We start from the raw sequence: 16,874 nt of genomic DNA on the forward strand, positions 1-16,874 counted from the left end.
GAGGGCAAACCGGGAAAGGAAACCAGCTTGATTACCAGAGGCTTCCTCCTTCCACGGAGGTCAAGAAAAGCGCTGGTGAGTGTCTACATTGCATTACCAGCGCTGGATCACCAGCGCTGGATCCTCTACACCCGAGACAAAACGGGAGTACGGCCAGCGCTGCAAAGAGGGAGTTGCAGCGCTGGTGATGCCCTGCAGATGTGGACACTCTCAAAGTTGCAGCGCTGTAACTCCCTCACCAGCGCTGCAACTTTCTGATGTAGACAAGCCCCGTCTCTGAGCTGTTTCCATCTCCATTTTCCCCAGTAGGTGGCAGCATTACACCAGGCTTTTGCTTCCTTCTGGGTTTTTATTTCCTGGAATGCAAAGGAACAGAACAATCTGTTGAGAAGGAAAACAATTCTAGGGATCTGGATGCGATTTCCAGGAGATTGAGAGATCATGTACACAAAAGGCAACAGGCAGCACGGAAGGTGGACCAGAATCTCTGGGTCACAGCGTACAGCGTTCAGAAACAAAAACGGCTATAGAAGAGGTCAGGGCTGGGTTGGCTCCTGGCCAAATGCTGGGACCATTTTCAGATTGTTTTTCCCCTGCTGGAAACAGCCAAATCACAATTAAATCAAAAGACACAAAACACGGAACAAAGCAAACGTTTTGTGAAATACTATATTAGCAACTACACCTGTAGCCACCATCCTCCGGATTTAAACATCTTTTCTCCCTGTCTACTCCCCCTTTCACCCCTACACACTCTGGTGCCCTTTGGTTTATTTCTGCCTGTTTGTCTGGCAAACCTGTAGCTGCCTAGGATGCAGAGATGTCACTGTGCTGAATGCTTGCTTGGAACCTCGCAGTCACAAGAGGGGATCCTCTTGCTCCAAAGACACAGGCCTCACCCCTGGAGCTAAAGGAGACACCGTCTCTTCTGGTGTGAGCAGCACAACGAGGCCCCAGCTGAGCAGTTAGCTCTGTCCCAGGGAAGGCAGCAGCACGCACAAACACACACAGGCCAGTTCACTACAGTATTTCCCCTCAAAGTCTGTTAGCAATGTAACCCTTCTGCCCCTCTGAGTTGGCAATAACAAGGGCCGGGTTTAGTATCCAGGGGTTCTGTATCAATAACACAATGCATAACCGGCTCGAGCCCCCACCCAGTGACCCGGGCACCTCTAGGAGGCAATACTTCCCCTCTCGCAAGCACGGAGTCTGAGTGTAGCAAAATCTTTTTAATAAAGGAAGGAATCAATGCGGCATCCCACTGGAGAAACACCACAAATAGGGTTATAACACAAACCATAAACAAAAACCCACCTCCAAGTACGTTTGCCAATGTCCTTTTCCCCTTAGGGTCTTAAGTCCAATTACCCCAAAGTCCAACAACCCAAAAGTCTTTGGTTAGTGCCACCCCAGAATTCAAAAAGTTTATCTGTAGAATGTTACCCCCCTAGCCTGGGTGGAAATGGGGGGGGGGGAAGTCCACACAGGGTGTTAAGGGGCACCTTAGGTGGGCCAGGGCCAACTGCTCCGCCTCTCCGTGAAGTTCTTCTGCAGCCTTCACCATGACCAGCTCCACCACACCAGCTGTGCTGCTCCTCCAGCTGCCCTTGCAAACCGCTTCACTCTGCTCACTGTTCCATGGGCTGCTCCAACATGCTGCAACTGCTCCGCTCTGCCAGCCGCTTAATGATAGGTCTTCAGGCTCCCCCACTAGTTAACACAGCACTCCGTGATCTCAGTTCAGCTCTTTCAGTGATTTCAGCTCTTAGTAGGGGAGCCCTGGTGCTGGTGCACCATTGGTCCAACATGAATTCAGCTCAGCAGTCTCTAGACAGACTCCTAATGGAATCAAAATTAGCTCTACTCTTTAACAGTGGAGAGAGGAGGACATGCAATTGGTGTTCCAGGCCCTCAAAAGGGGCCCATACCATCAGGTACACACACCAGTCCCCAACCTCTCTCCCCTCCCTGGGAGTTGGAAACCATGTCCCTTGTCTAGCAAGTGTCATTTAATTTATATTAAGACATTTCTGTTATAAAGCAGTCTCGTAGTTCCTCATTCACATAATCAGCTGGCAACACTTTATTTATCCTGCCCCAATAATAAAGAAATTGGGGATCCCACAACTGTCAAAATAACTATCCCAAGCTCCTTGCTGGGTGTCCCTATGCAAATATTTAAGACTTCACATTCCTGACATTCTTTCCACACTTTCCATAATTCACTACCAGATGTCAGGGTACAGCTCATCCTAACTCTGCTTACAGCAATATTTATTTTCTTCCTAAAATCCCCCTCCTCCCCTAAAGACTCCACTTCTGCAATCCCAACTCTCCCCTAGTATTTTCACCCTTAATGCTTTCTTCCTCCTTTTCTATTCCAATCTCTCCCCCCTCATCCGTACTTCCTCTGGTCCCCTTCTCTCTCCAGCTCTCTTCCCTCTTCCCTCCCACTGTTCTTATCTCCTCTGCCAGATACAGTGCTCTCTGCAGAGAAGAGGCATCAGCACCAAGCTGCGTATGGTAAACCATCTCAACCCCCTCACCCATATGGCTCAGGATCTCCTCGGCAGGGGGGCTGCCTCTCCTTCAGGCAGCTTGGCGACACCACAGTCAAGCGCACAGACCTGGCCTTACCTTAGTGTAGGCTGTGGCTAAGACGGGGGTCGCCCCTATTAGAGCTGGGCTCCATTCCCAGCTATGCCAGAAGTGACTTTGCAGGACTTCTGTAGTCCTCACTTATCCCTGCAACAAGAGGCTGAGAACGTTACTTCCCTAACTCTGAAGGCAGGTGCATGAGGCCTTGCTCGATAACACAGGCTGTGAAGTACAGAGGATTCTTAATGCTGCTTGTTGAACAAGGTGTGATTAGGATTCCTGGCTCCCAGCCTATCGCTCCTTCCCCTAGGCAAAGGGTATTTTTATAGGAGTAAGTGGTTCAATGTGTGAGAAGTCCCCCTCTAAGGGTGACTTTTCCATTACTGCCCCCGGTCCTCTGCTAAGTGCAGAGAGAGCTTCCCATCAATACTGCCTGGGCTAGGAGTAGCTCAACTTCTCCAAACATCTTAGCTGGTTAAGGGAAGGCTCACTAGGTTGGGGGACCTGATGTGGGAAGAGGCAGGATAAGCTGGAGTCTTCCTGTACGTGGAGTAGCATGAGCATCTGACAAGTGACATGAACCCCAGCTGGGAGCTCCACAGCTGCCCCTTGGCTCATCCTCCCCTCCAAGGGAGAGACCAAAAATTAAAACTGTTCATACAGTAAAGCTCATAAAATCTGCTACAGTGCAGGAAACCGCACTAGACATTACACTTTCCCAGGTAGCCCCCACCCTATCCAGATCCCATTTTCATTTCTTTTGACTTCAATACAGATCCTCCCATCCTGATCAAGGCTAAATGCTGGAGTTTATAGAACCAGGCTAGGAATGATGTACAGCCACACCCAGCCACCCACTCGCACTCATGTTGGTTGACTGGCAGCTGATCTGCTGCTTAGGAATGTGAATTCCTTTCAGATACACTCTCTGGCCCATTTATACTCTGCACTGATCGTCCTGCTATAAAAGATAGATTAGATGTTCCCATTCTCTTCAGTGTGTTGCATCCCTTCACCACAAGATGATGATACTACATGTCATCGCATGAGGCTGAGACCTGCAGCAACAGACACCAGTCTGTGCTCCTTTATGGGTCTCCTTTCACGTTCAGTTCAGAAGCTGTGACATGTCTCTATAGCTCACACTATGCCATTCTGCTAGCAACAGCAACATTTGATTGTTGAATAAATCAGTTGTATAGAAAGAAGCTTCCAGACAAATCCCAAGACACTAAATTCATTTCTCACTCTGTTTAGCAGACAAAAACAAAACAAACCCCACAAAACACTATTTTTAGCAAGTTGCAGTCTGTTTAGTTAATGATTCTTTAATTCTTCACTGGTACAATGACAGACAGGTTGCCATGGGGAAACATCCCTGTATTAATGTAGCCCCGGCCACAATTTGGTTTATGAGTTTGCTATTAGCTTAGCTCTGTGTGTCAACAGAACATTATGAATGCACATATGCAAGGCTTACTGAAATGGATCCACCAAAAATGATTTACCCTCCATGTGCTGCAGTTTGATTCTTAATGTTGCTGGGGAAACTAACCTATTTTACAAAGGATTAGAGGATGAGCTGGCTATTTACTTTTCTCCTTCCCACTAATGGACCATATTTTTGTTACTGCCTTGAAAGGATGTTTTGAAGTGATGCAGTAAGTAACCCTTTCATTCAGATGCACATTTTCTTTCAGCAGTGGTGCAATTTTAGGGCTCAGTTCTGCTCCCACTGAAGTCATTGAGATTTTTGTTTTGATTTTATTAGTAGTAGTAGTAGTATCACAGCACCTAGAAACGCTAGTCCTGGAGCAGGACTCTGTTGTGCCAGGAGCTGTATGAATGCCCCAAGGAGCTTGCAATCTCAGTAGAAGCAGCAAAGAATCCTGTGGCACCTTATAGACTAACAGACATTTTGGAGCATGAGCTTTCGTGGGTGAATACTTACTGCATCAGATGCATGCATCTGACGAAGTGGTATTCACCCATAAAAGCTCATGCTCCAAAACGTCCGTTAGTCTATAAGGTGCATCATGGTATAACCCCCACTCTGAACCTTAGCATCCAAAAGATGGGGTACCAGCATGAATCCCCCTAAGCTTAATTACCAGCTTAGAACTTGTAGTGCTGCCACCAACCAGGACTTGCTGTGCCTGGTAAACTCTGGTCCCCCGAAAACCTTCTCAGAGGACCCCAAGACCCAGACCGCCTGGATCTTACACAAGGAAAGTAAACCCTTTCCCCCACCGTTGCCTCTCCCAGGCTTTCCCTCCCTGGGTTACCCTGGAAGATCACTGTGATTCAAACTCCTTGAATCTTAAAATGGAAGAGTGCACCTTTCTTTCCCCCTCCTCTTTTCCCCTCCCCAAGAGGTAATACAGATTCAAGCTCCGTGAATCTAAAAGAGAGGGATTCCACCTTCCCCCCCTCCCTTCTCTCTCCCTGTCTCCCACCAATTCCCTGGTCAGTACAGACTCAATTCCCTTGAGCCTTAACAAGGGGAAAAAATCAATCAGGTCTTAAAAAGAAAACTTTTAATAAAAGAAAGAAAAAAAGTAAAAGTTGTCACTGTAATTTAGATAGTAAATGTTACAGGGTCTTTCAGCTTATAGACACTAGAGAGGAGCTTTCCCCCCAGCACAAATACACATTAAAATCATTCCAGCAAAATACACATCTGCAAATAAAAAAAACAATCAAAAAGACTAAACCACCTTTGTACTTATACTCACTATTTGAACAGAAAATTAGAGAGCCTGTAGGTATGTCTGATTACTCTCAGAATTCAGAGAGAACAACAAACAAACAACACAAAACAAAGACTTCCCTCCACCGAGATTTGAAAGTATTTTGTCTTTTGATTGGTCCTCCAGTCAGGTGGTCCAAGTTCACTGCTTGTAACCCTTTACAGGTAAGAGAGACATTAACCCTTAACTATCTGTTTATGACACGCTCCCCAAATCGCAGACAGTGGGGAACCTCACTGGCAGTGATTTCTTCCTAGAACTTTAGAATAAACAGATTAATACAACACATGCACCTTTATATATACTACTAAGTATGTAAACTACAAGACTTTTTACATTTTAAGGACAATTTTTAACCAGTGGATTGTGGGAAACTTTTACGAGAGAGTGCATCAGCTACTTTGTTTGAAGCTCCTGAAATGTGTTGAATTTCAAAATCAAAATTTTGGAGAGCTAAACTTCATCGAAGCAGTTTTTTGTTGTTTCCCTTGGCAGTATGAAGCCACTTTAGCGCAGCATGGTCGGTTTGTAGCTGGAACCGCCGTCCCCAAACGTATGGGCATAGCTTTTCCAGGGCATACACAATGGCATAGCATTCCTTTTTACTGATTGACCAGTGGCTTTCCCTCTCAGACAGTTTCTTGCTGAGAAACACAACAAGATGGAAGTTGTGATCCGGTCCTTTTTGCATGAGAACTGCTCCTACACCACGCTCAGATGCATCTGTGGTTACTAGGAATGGTTTGTTAAAGTCTGGGGCCCTTAGCACAGGCTCAGACATGAGCGTCGCCTTAAGCTGGGTAAAGGCCTTCTGACACTTATCAGCCCACTTAACTGCATTTGGCTGGGTCTTTTTGGTCAGTGGGGAAGCAATTTGGCTGTGGTGTGGTACAAATTGTCTGTAATACCCAGTCAAGCCTAAGAAGGATTGGACCTGTTTCTTTGACTTTGGGACCGGCCACTTTTGGATAGCATCCACCTTGGCCTGTAGGGGGTTTATGGTTCCTCGACCCACCTGGTGTCCCAGGTAAGTCACTCTGTTTTGGCCTATTTGACACTTTTTGGCCTTAACAGTTAGTCCGGCCTGCCTGATGCGCTCAAAGACTTTTTCCAGGTGTTCTAGGGGTTCGGGCCATGAATCTGAAAAAATGGCCACATCATCGAGGTAGGCAACTGCATATTCTCCCAATCCTGCTAGTAGACCATCTACCAGCCTTTGGAAGGTGGCGGGTGCATTTCGCAGCCCGAAAGGAAGCACATTAAATTCATACACCCCCGCATGGGTGATGAATGCTGACCTCTCTTTGGCAGGTTCATCTAGCAGTATTTGCCAGTACCCCTTGGTTAAGTCTATTGTAGAGATGAATTGGGCACGTCTCAACTTCTCCAATAGCTCATCGGTGCGTGGCATTGGATAGTTGTCTGGATGAGTTACCGCATTTAGCTTACGGTAGTCCATGCAAAAGCGTATTTCCCCATCTGGTTTGGGTACCAGAACCACTGGAGATGCTCATGCACTGGTAGTTGAGCGGATTATACCCATCTGTAGCATGTTTTGGATCTTCCGTTCTAGAGCAGCTTGGGCATGAGGAGACACCCGGTAGGGTGGGGTTCTAACTGGGTGAGCATTACCTGTGTCAATGGAGTGGTATGCCCGTTCAGTCCGTCCTGGGGTGGCTGAGAACAATGGGGCGAAGCTAGTGCACAGCTCCTTGATCTGTTGTCGCTGCCGACGTTCTAGGGCTGTTGAGAGGTTCACCTCTTCCATGCCCCCGTCACTTCTTTCTTCGTAGTAGACACCTTCAGGCCACTCAGCGTCATCTCCTCCCTGGGCTGTAAACTGACAAACCTGTAAGTCTCTGGAATAAAAGGACTTGAGAGAATTAACATGGTACACTTTGGGCTTTAGGGAGGAATTGGGAAATGCTATGAGGTAGTTAACAGCTCCCAGGCGCTCCTGGACCGTGAATGGCCCTTCCCATGATGCTTCCATCTTATGGGCCTGTTGCGCCTTCAAGACCAAGGTCTCCTACCTTGAAGGAACGCTCCCTGGTATGTTTATCATACCAGGCCTTTTGCTCTACCTGAGCATTCTTTAGGTTTTCTTTAGCAATGGCTAAAGAGTGTTGGAGGGTGTTTTGTAGGTTGCTTATAAAGTCCAGAATGTTAGTTCCTGGGGAAGGTGTAAACCCCTCCCATTGCTGCTTTACCAACTGTAATGGCCCCTTAACCTCGTGGCCATACACAGGTTCAAACGGTGAAAACCCTAAACTGGGATGTGGTACAGCCCTGTAGGCAAAAAGCAACTGCTGCAACACTAGGTCCCAGTCATTGGAGTGTTTATTCACGAATTTATGTATCATGGCCCCCAAAGTTCCATTAAACCTCTCCACCAGGCCATTGGTTTGATGGTGGTAAAGGGTGGCAACCAAGTGATTCACCCCATGAGTTTCCCACAGTTCTTTCATGGTCCCTGCCAGGAAATTTGTCCCTGAATCTGTAAGGATATCGGAGGGCCAACCTACCCTGGCAAAAATGTCTGTTAGGGTCTGGCACACAGCTTTAGCCCTGGTGTTGCCTAGAGCTACTGCTTCCGGCCATCGGGTAGCAAAGTCCACGAAAGTCAGTATGTACTGCTTTCCTCTGGGGGTCTTTTTTGGGAAAGGACCCAGAATATTCACAGCTACTCGCTGAAATGGGACCTCAATTATGGGAAGTGGCTGGAGAGGGGCCTTGACCTGGTCTTGGGGCTTTCCCACTCTTTGGCACACCTCACAAGACCGGACATACTTGGCAACATCCTTGGCCATTCCCTCCCAGTGAAAGGACTTCCCCAACCGGTCTTTGGTTCTGTTCACCCCAGCATGGCCACTGGGATGATCATGGGCTAAGCTTAAGAACTTTTCCCGGTAGTTAGTTGGAACCACCAACTGTTTTTGTGGATGCCAGTCTTCCTGGTGTCCACCAGAAAGAATTTCCTTGTATAAAAGTCCTTGTTCTATAACAAACCTGGATTGGTTAGAAGAGCTGAGAGGCAGTGGGGTGCTCCGTGTCGCTGCCCAAGCTTTCTGAAGACTGTCATCTGCTTCCTGCTCAGTCTGGAACTGTTCCCTTGAGGCTGGAGACACCAGTTCTCCCTTAGACTGTGGACTTGGGCTTAATCCCTCTGGAAGCGATGTAGGTGATGGGGTTGTTTTCATTGCTGGTGAACCGCTGTCCGCTGGTGCACCAGGGGGTATTTCAGGCTCTGGCTGAGCCTCTTGGGAATGGTTGTGTGCTGCTTCTGCCAGTTCAGGCTCGCTGGCGCCCTCTGGCGTTGGGGTCAAAGATGGGTTTACAAGCGCTGGCGTCAGTGCTGGCAATAGTTCTGGTGCTGGTTGCTTTTCCAGTTCCTGGTTTGGGACTGGAGGCACTGTGACTGTTTCAGTCGTTGGCAGGGGATCCGGGTCCACTACCTCTGTCTGGGTCTCTGGTAACACAGATGGGGCCCCTGTGGACGGCTCAGGAACAGGAATGGGTCTGGAAGCTTGCCTGGTTTGGCTGCGTGTAACCATTCCCACTCTCTTGGCCTGCTTCACCTGGTTGGGCAAGTCTTCCCCCAGTAGCATGGGGATGGAATAATTGTCATAGACTGCAAAAGTCCACATTCCTGACCAGCCTTTGTACTGGACAGGCCGTTCAGCTGTAGGCAAGTTTACAGCTTTTGACATGAAGGGGTAAATTGTTACTTAGGCCTTTGGGTTGATAAATTTGGGGTCCACCAAGGATTGGTGGATAGCTGACACTTGTGCCCCCATGTCTCTCCACACGGTAACCTTCTTTCTGCTCACTCTCAAATTTTCCCTTTGCTGCGAGGGTATTTGAGAGGCATCTGGGCCTGGGGATCATTGGTGTGATGGTGGTGTAATGAACTGCACTCAGTTGGGGTTCTTGGGGCAGTTTGGCTCCTTTTGTTAGTGGCACAAACCTGCCATTAATTCAGCTAACCTCATCACTGGCCAGCATGGGGAAAGGAGGAGAACAATCCCCTGCTGTCTTTGCTGACCCACCTAGCAGGTCTGGGGACAGGCCAGAGATCTTCCCTTCTGGTGAGACCCGCAGTTCAATCAACTCCTCTTATATCATATAGGGAGTTGGGGGGAGCCCAGGTCCACCCTCTACTCCAGGTTTCAGCCCAGGTCCTCTGGATTGCAGCTGTCTTCAGTGTCTCCTGTAACAGCTGCGTGACAGCTACAACTCCCTGGGCCACTTCCCCATGGCTCCTTTCCAACACCTTCTTTGTCCTCACCACCAGTCCTCCTGATAATGCTTGTACTTCTCAGTCCTCCAGCAGTACACCTACTCACTCTCAGCTTCTTGCACACCTCTTGCCCCCAGCTCCTCGCACACTCCTCTCTGCCATGAGGTCCTTTTGGTTAGCCTGTCTTAATGGATTCTAGCAGCTTCTTAATTGGCTCCAGGTGTCCTAATTAACCTGCCTGCCTTAATTGATTCTAGCAAGTTCCTGATTGTTCTGGAACCTCCCCTGTTACCTTACCCAGAGAAAAGGGACCTGCTTAATCTGAGGCTAATATATTTGCCTTTGATCACTCTCCAGTAGACTCTGGCCTGACCCTGTCACAATAGACAATAGTCAACTGCATTATAAATTTAGGAAGAAAAATCTCTTGATTAAAAATATTCAGATGTATTGTTTTAGGCATCCTGGAAACTTTGGCTTTATTACTGAAAAGCACAGTAACGTTATGTGACTTGCATCCAGATATAACAAATTATTTGAATTAATTGACTAGCATGAAACAGGCAGATGACTGGCTTCCTTTTATAATCCTATGGCAGTAGGAACACTGAGTGGTAGAGCCATCTCCATGGTAGAAAATAAAATCACATAAAGCATTCTTCAGCTAACATAAATTGGGCCCAGTCCTAGCTCCTGTGACTTCAATTGGATCAGAAGTGACCCCATCTTAAAGTCACCTCCACCAACACTTGCACAGTAAAACAAATGAGCTAACACACAGAGTTCAATACTTAGTGTGAAGGGTCTTCATCTGCTCTTAACTTGGACCCATCTCCACTGGCATCTTCTGACAGCTGCTCCTCCAGGAATCTAGCCCCCTGGCACACTCATCCTCACCAGCCTGGTGTGGCTTGTTTACCAGGGGAGAGCCTAGCTCCTCAGAGAAGGGGTAAATTGTTTGGGAATCTCAGAAGGCAAAGCTTTTATTTTCAATCTGAAGAGCTCAAAGCTCTTTACAATCATGGCATGAATTAGGTCTCTTAGCATTTGTATGGGAGTTCCTCATTTCCCAGACAGGAGACTGATCAGAGAAATGCAGTTATTGCCCAAAATTACATGCCTAGGAAGGACCTGATTCCTTTCTCTCACCTCATGTAGTCATTTACACCAGCTCACAGTGATTTGGTAGCATTTTACATCCATTTTGCACTGGTGCAAATGATTGCACATGGTGCAGAGCAGTGCAGAATCACGTTAAATCTCTGGCAAAGCCAAGAATAAACCCCAGTAAAACTGATCCTGCCCATACCAGTCTGGAACATGGACCAACCGTGCAAAACCTATTTCCAAGTGTTTTGGGGCGCAGTTGGTTGGTGAGGTTTTTATTTAAAAGGCCTGTTCTTTATTTATCATTAGGCATGGAAGGATTAGATTTTTACTGGTAGATGTCTGTGAACATTGATTTTACTGTACACACACACGAAGAGGTGAAAGAATATTTCCATTGATAATCACAATTTACAGATAGTCAAAGAAAGAAAAATGCTGCCTGAGAACTTAGTATATTTTGACATGGGATGTTGACAATGTGTATTTTAATTGCTATACAGCTTTAAATTTTTGAATCTCAGTGTCTACTGTCAATAAATAATTGTCTGACATCCCTTCCCCACCAATTTCCCACAACTCTGAATATTGAAACCCATTAAAAATGCTCAAAAATAAACACTGATGTTATCCGTCAGAATCACAAGAATCAAAGCCTGACAAGCATTACTATAATGTACAGCAAAACCTAAGGGAACCCAATGAAAATGTTAAATTTCTCCCATGGGATGCTAATAGACCACTATAAAAATCCCCTATAAAAAGCCAGACAACCTTGGATCAAAACAATGTCTAGCTAGAGAGAAAAACACTTTTCCATGGATACATAGTAAAACCTGTACAATACCACCCTCTTACTAGGGACTCTCCTGGATTCTGTTAATATTTAGTCTTCAGGAAATTCTGATTTAAAATATTTGTTCTACCCTTACTGTTCACATGATTGGATAACTTGGTTCTGTATTTAAATGACCATCTTTCTACAAATTTGGTCAGTACAATAAATGTCTATAGCAGGGGTCAGCAACCTTTCATAAGTGGTGTGTCGAGTTTTCATTTATTCACTCTAATTTAAGGTTTTGCGTGCCGGTAATACATTTTAATGTTTTTAGAAGGTCTCTTTCTACAAGTCTATAGTATACTTGTACTATACTATTGTTGTATGTAAAGTAAATAAGGTTTTTAAAATATTTAAGAAGCTTCATTTAAAATTAAATTAAAATGCAGAGCCCCTTGGAATGGTGACCAGGACCTGGGCAGTGTGAGTGCCACTGAAAATCAGTTTGCGTGCCGCCTTTGGCACGTGTGCCATAGGTTGCCTACCTCTGGCTTATGGGATCTATAACTAAGGAAAAATAAAAGCATACAGCAGAGAGCATATGATAGGCACTTTTTTATTGAAGAACTTATGAAAACAGATATATGCAGCAGAACAGTGCTTGTGATTTTAAAGTTCAGTTTTGGACAAGATACCCAGAGAAGCATGCAGCCACCAGTAAAAGCAGCTTTGCTATATCATATAGTTTATTCACTTCAAAATACTTTGGACTGGATTTTGCACTGCCTCACTCTTGGTGTAGTCCTTTACAGCCACGTCAAGTGAGTGCAAAGTACATATTATTTTTATTAGTTATGTTTATTCCAATGGTTAGCCCTTAGTACCTAAGAATAGGACTGCATGGTGCTAGGCACCCTACAAACACAGTAGTAGATGACTCCTGTCCGAAGACTTTACAATCAAACAGACACCAGACACAAAGTGAGGGAAGGGCTAAAACACACAAGTAGAGCAAACAATGTGGTGGCAAACATTGTTTGTTTGTTTGGTATGCGTTTAGTTAGAAGAGACTCAACTAAATGGAGAGAAGAGGGAATGGGAGGAGAGGGTAGGAGGGACAGGTCTCAAGCCAAGAGACTGTCAAGAAGGGGGCTGGAAAAGGTAGAAGGTTGGAGCAAACAGGCAATCTGCGCAGGGCAGAGGGAGTCCAGTCAAAACTATAGAAAGTTCTCTGAAGGTCCAGAGGTCCCTGCTTGGGCTGCTGCTGCTCCTAGCAGCTGGAGTCTCTGACTGTAAAATGCTGCCACTCTGCACTCTTTGCATTAGGGCAGAGGTTCTCAAATTGGGGGTCGGGACCCCTCCAGGAGTCACAACGTTATTACAGGGGGGTCATGAGCTGTCAGCCTCCACCCCAACCCCGCTTTGCCTCCAGCATTTATAATGGCGATAAATATATAAGCAAATGTTTTTAATTTATAAGGGGGGGGCTGCACTCAGAGGTTTGCTATGTGAAAAGGGTCACCAGTACAATAGTTTGAGAACCACTGCATTAGGGCTATAGAACTACAGAATGTGGAGAATCTGTGTATTGATAGAGACACAAGTAACATACAGAGTGTAATCAAGGAACAGTGTTTTAAAAGCCAATTAAAAAATTGTGGTGTGCATACAGTTTTAAAAGCGCAACCAATATAATCTTTTGAAATACTGGAAGCTTTTAACAGAGTTCAATAAACAGAGCTTCCCCACGCTGCCCTCCAATGCTCGTCTGCTTAAGAGGAACTGGCTTCCCTTGAGAGCTGAAATAGCATCCATTTATTTTATCCAGTAGTTAGCCACCTGTGCACTTTTCTGATGAGAAAAGAATGAAAAGACAGACTGGCTATTGTAGAACATCACTGCACATTGATTACTGTCTGCTAGATGCTGATCCTGGACTATTCCACTTCTAACTGACATTTCATGAAAAAACATTGTTTTTTTTACATTGTCAGACTTAATCCATTTGACTGATAATGCATTGACATACGAGAAGTAGCACAGGATGTCACTGAATAGAGCATTTATCATACTCAAAGTGTTTTAATGTGCTTTAAAAACCAGTCAAATGGATACCAGTCTTGCAGTAACTCCTCTGGGGGTGAATGCAATTGTCATTATGCACACAGCAACAGCACAGGGTATGTCTACACTGCAATGGAAACCCATGTTTAGTGGGACTTGAGTCAGCTGACCCATGTTAGGGAACCCTACGCTTGAGCGTCTACATCATATTTAAATCTTATGTTAAGACTTTCCTAACCCATGCTTGAACCTAGGGCTCTGGTGTCCATGCTGCAGTGTGCAGACCCGAGTCAAAGTAACCATATTCCAGAGACCTTAGCGCCTGCACCCCACTGCCCAAAATGTGGCTGCTCTAGTTCTAGGACCATGGTGCACTGTGGGAAAACTTTATGCCTTCCCTGCATGTTGCAGGAAGTTTGAACAGCCCACCAAACCCACTGCAAACACAGGAGGCTCCCTATGATAGTGTGTTTGCAGATCGGTGATCAGAAGAGAATGGGTTAACATTGACCTGAGCTGCTGGCGTTTGCCCAGTAAGGGTGACTTCCATTTTCAATAGAGTGGAGTGCAGATTTCTGGTATAGAGAGGACTAAGGAAGTTGTCCTATGGATATGTGGGATACTTCTGGGCAATTCCCAGGACCCCAGTCAAGTGGGGCTGTGTCTACACTGCAAAGCAACAGGGCTCAGACCCTGGATCCCAGCTTGACTCCAGCTCGGAACCCCCTGAACCCTAGGTTAGAGCAATTGCAGTTTACATGTGTCAAGGTTTTTTCCCCACTTTGAACTTTAGAGTACAAAAAGTGGGGACCTGCATGAACACTTCTAAGCTTAATTACTAGCTTAGGTCTGGTACGCTTGCCACCAGCCAGAATTTAGTTTCTGGCACACTTTCTGTTCCCTCAAAACCTTCCCTGGGGAACCTAGATCCAAACCCCTTGGATCCAAACCCCTTGGATCTTAAAACAAGGAGAAATTAACCATCCCCCTCCTTTTCCCCCCAGACTTTCTCCTCCCTGGGTTGCCTTGAGAGGCTTCACACAGATCCAAACTCCTTGGATCTTAAAACAAGGAGGAATTAACCATCCCCTCCTTCCTTCCCACCCCCACCAATCACTGATGTTTTAAGATCCAAGGTATTGGGTCTGAACTCAAGGAAAAATCAATCAGGTTCTTAAAAAGAAAGCTTTTAATTGAAGAAAGAAAAGGTAAAAATTATCTCTGTAAAATCAGGATGGAAAAGGCTTTACAGGGTACTCAGATTCATATAGATTAGAGGGACCGCCTCCCCAGCCTTAGATTCAAAGTTACTGCAAACAGAGGTAAAAATCCTTCCAGCAAAAAGAAACCTTTACAAGTTGAGAAAACAAACATAAGACTAATCCGCCTTGCCTGGCTATTACTTACAATTTTGAAACATGAAAGACTGATTCAGAAAGATTGGGAGAGCCTGGCATGATGTCCCATTCCTCTCAGTCCCGAGAGTGAACAACGAACAAAACAAAAAGCACAAACAAAGACTTCCCTCCACCAAGATTTGAAAGTATCTTGTCCCCCTATTGGTCCTCTGGTCAGGTGTCAGCCCGGTTTACTGAGCTTCTTAACCCTTTACAGGTAAAAGAGACATTAACCCTTAACCATCTGTTTATGACAACATGCAAGGGAGGTTAGGCTTGACCCCGGGCTCAAGCATGGGCTTATGTCGCAGTGTAGATGTTCCCTTAGTCACACACTTGGGCACTCGCTTTATTGAGGGGCAATGTTGGCCAAGGCAGCCAAGGTTAGCCATTGGTCTATGTGTCATTGGCTCTTGATTTTTAACTTTGACCCCTCCCCCACAAGAGATGGATAGAAATGACCTCAGTTCAATGTCTCCTCCAAAGAAGGCCACTTCCAGCAATGGAGCAAGCTCTAGTTCTACAGTTGAGTATGGTCCCATGTTGTGACGTAGGAGTCAAGATGTGCAACTTTCTGGTAGAGAGGAGACAGTAGGACTGCCCCAGCCACAGCAATGCCTTTGACACCTGCAAATAAAGATCTAGGTAGCTGGTGACATGCTTACCTATTGCGACAGGGCAAATACAGCCCCTTTTAGCTTACTGGACTGTAGGTACATTCTGTCTCACTTTATGGTGACAACAGGTGACACAAGCCTAAGGCGCTTCATTCTGAAAATGAGTTTCAGAGAGGATGATATCTTCCTATATCGAAGTCCATACAGATAAGGAAACAAAGCTTTTGGCAGAACCATCAGGACATTGCAGATTGTTAGAGACATCCATATTCCTGTCCGTAGTCCAGTGACAGCATTGATGTAAAGTAATGTTTCCACCACAAGGGCCAGAAGTGGAGAAGAACGTCACGCTAGCTCTAGAGAAAATGCTTTCCCATATGCCTGATTGTTGTGTTTTAAGATACAGGATAATATAACAACCATGTATTAAAGCCAAGCAGAGAAAGAGGGCAGCAAATGAAAGCATATAACAGAGCTTCACAGCATCATCTCCATGTAGAGTAATGACCAGTATTATAGGCACAGAGCATGTGTTCAAGGGACACAGTATGGGCTTTTGAGTCACCATCAGCACCAAGTAGATGATCCCTGGGAAAACACCAGACGAGAGCCATATGAGCACGATCAGTTTTTTCGTTCGTGAAGAAGGCAAAATGGCAACGTAGCGCAAAGGAAACAAAATGGCCAAGAATATATCCAGTACCATGGCAGCAGCTGTGAGCAATCCCCCGCAGTAAGTCACGGCCAGCAAAAACAATAGGAGCACACAACCATACTTGGGGAGCATAAGGTTCGCACCATTGAGAATGGCGGAGAGGGTGTAGAAGATTAGGTACATCAGATCACAAAGTAAAGCATTCCCCAGAAGCAGGTACCTTGTTTCCTGGCGGATGCTGAAGCTGGAGAAAATCACAAACAAGATGGAGGGAATTATGAGGATGGCTGCCACAAGGCAGACAATTGGCGGGATCAGGAACATTTTCATGTCTGTATATGGAGGGGAGATAATCCATTCTTGCAACATGTATGTGGAAGGCTCATCCAAATCCAAGGTCCTGTTGGAATCCATCTCCCTCAGGGTTGTATTCAGAATCATTGCAGAGGCGCAGGCTAAGAAATTCATTTCTTTAGGATTTTTGGAGGACTGATTGACTTGGACAAAACAAGCTCTGTGTTGAATCTAGCCTTGCAAAAGCTGATGCAGTGGATGTAACGAGCCAGGGAAAGCACAACAGCCTTTGTAGATAACTCTATACCAGCATCCCCTGGTCAGACCCAAGGACAAATTGTTGAAATTCTGTAGTCCCCAAAGGTGCTTCCACA

The sequence above is a fragment of the Gopherus evgoodei genome, chromosome 9, assembly GCF_007399415.2.
Source record: "Gopherus evgoodei ecotype Sinaloan lineage chromosome 9, rGopEvg1_v1.p, whole genome shotgun sequence".
In the NCBI taxonomy this organism is placed as follows: domain Eukaryota; kingdom Metazoa; phylum Chordata; order Testudines; family Testudinidae; genus Gopherus; species Gopherus evgoodei.